Below are 1822 nucleotides of genomic sequence, written 5' to 3' on the forward strand. Positions count from 1 at the left end.
CGCGGGGTTAAAAATGGCGCGAGTAATTTGGCGGCCACGAAACAAACGGTCTGGCGAAAATGATGCATAGATGGAATAATTGTCGGCTGATAATGACAGGGAGGAAAAGAATGGGGGTTGGATAATATTTGCGAGGAGGAAAGAAAAAGATAAATAACCAGTCCAGTATAGATTTTGAAGAGCACACATTGGGGGTTATATATTTCTTTTTTCAGAAAAGGTTGCTGACAAGAAATAGAAGAGAAAATGAAAGATATGATGAAATCTATTTTTTGAATTGTGAATCGGGGAGAGCGCAAACGCAGTCCCCCACTACCACAAATTTTACAGTCGAGTATCCCGCATTTGGGGACATCGCAGGCGTCAGCACACCCGAAGTGCAATGGGCTAGCATCGTCCTGGGAGAACCTTTTTTTTTTGCAAAAATATACTTTATTCATAAAATATCTTCAACCACATTCCAAACCATTTCAAAAACACCATTACAAGGGTACAATCCGGTTCAACTTTAACAAAATGTATCACCAGGTGCATCAGTACAAACAATATTACAATCATTTACAGGCTTTCACTTTGAGCTGTACAGCCCGAGGGGCTCTAAACAGTTCCCAGTCTCTCGGTGCGCTGTGGCAGAAAGGTCTTAGACAGCGGCCCTTCCCCATTGCGCTTTTGCAGCAGCTGCCCCAAGCTTTAGTGCGTCCCTCAGCACGTAGTCCTCGGCCTTGGAATGTGCCAGTCCGCAACACTCGGTCGGGGACAACTCTTTGCGCTGGAAGACCAACAAGTTTCGGGCAGACCAAAGCGCCTCTTTCACCGAGTTGATGATCCTCCAGCTGCAGTTGATGTTTGTCTCGGTGTGTGTCGCTGGGAACAGCCCGTAGAGCACAGAGTCCTGTGTCACAGAACTGCTCGGGATGAACCTCGACAGCAACCACTGCATCTCTCTCCAGATCTTCTTTGCAAAGGCACCAACTACAAGGATGTGAACAACGGTCTCATACCGACCACAGCCACCTCGAGGGCAACATGCCAAGGGGGTGAGACTCCTGACTTTGACAGTCTGCTCGGGGAACCATCCCACAGGGTCCACCCTCTCCTTTTCCCTCAGGGCCTCTAAGACGTTACGTGCTGACCACTGCCTGATGGACTTGTGGTCAAAGGTGTTTTTCTGCATAAATTTTTCCACCAGGGACAGGTGGTACGGCACGGTCCAACTACTTGGAGCGTTCCGCGGCAGCGTGGCCAGACCCATCCTTCGCAACACCGGGGACAGGTAGAACCTCAGCACGTAGTGACACTTGGTGTTTGCGTACTGAGGGTCTACGCACCGCTTGATGCAGCCACACACAAAGGTGGCCATCAGTATGAGGGCGATGTTGGGCACGTTTTTTTCCCCTTTATCTAGAGGCTTGTACATCGCGTCTCTGCGGACACGATCCATTTTTGACCTCCAGATAAAGCGGAAGATGGCTCGAGTGATCGCCACCACGCAGGAGTGTGGAATGGGCCAGACCTGCGCCACGTACAGCAACAGCGAGAGTGCCTCACACCTGATGACCAGGTTCTTACCCGCAATGGAGAGGGAGCGTCGCTCCCACATGCCCAGTTTCCTTTTCACCATAGACACTCGCTCCTTCCAGTTTCTAACGCATGCCCTGGTCCCTCCGAACCATATCCCCAGCACCTTCAGGCCGTCAGCCCTGACAGTGAAGGGGACAAAGGATCGGTCAGCCCAGTTCCCAAAGAACATGGCCTCGCTCTTCCCACGATTTACCTTGGCTCCCGAGGCCAGTTCGAACTGGTCGCAAATGTGGATCAGTCT

The 1822-nt window shown here is 50.9% G+C and overlaps 1 non-coding gene across 1 annotated transcript; it reads right to left on the bottom strand.

Moving 5' to 3' along the window:
• Nucleotides 1-284: 284 nt before the first annotated feature.
• On the bottom strand, nt 285-447 carry LOC144675309 (U1 spliceosomal RNA). The gene has a single exon (XR_013574924.1). It is a non-coding gene; the product is annotated as a U1 spliceosomal RNA (small nuclear RNA).
• Between the last annotated feature and the right edge of the window lie 1375 nt (nt 448-1822).

Source organism: Cetorhinus maximus, unplaced genomic scaffold (genome assembly GCF_964194155.1).
Source record: "Cetorhinus maximus unplaced genomic scaffold, sCetMax3.hap1.1 HAP1_SCAFFOLD_943, whole genome shotgun sequence".
Lineage (NCBI taxonomy): Eukaryota > Metazoa > Chordata > Chondrichthyes > Lamniformes > Cetorhinidae > Cetorhinus > Cetorhinus maximus.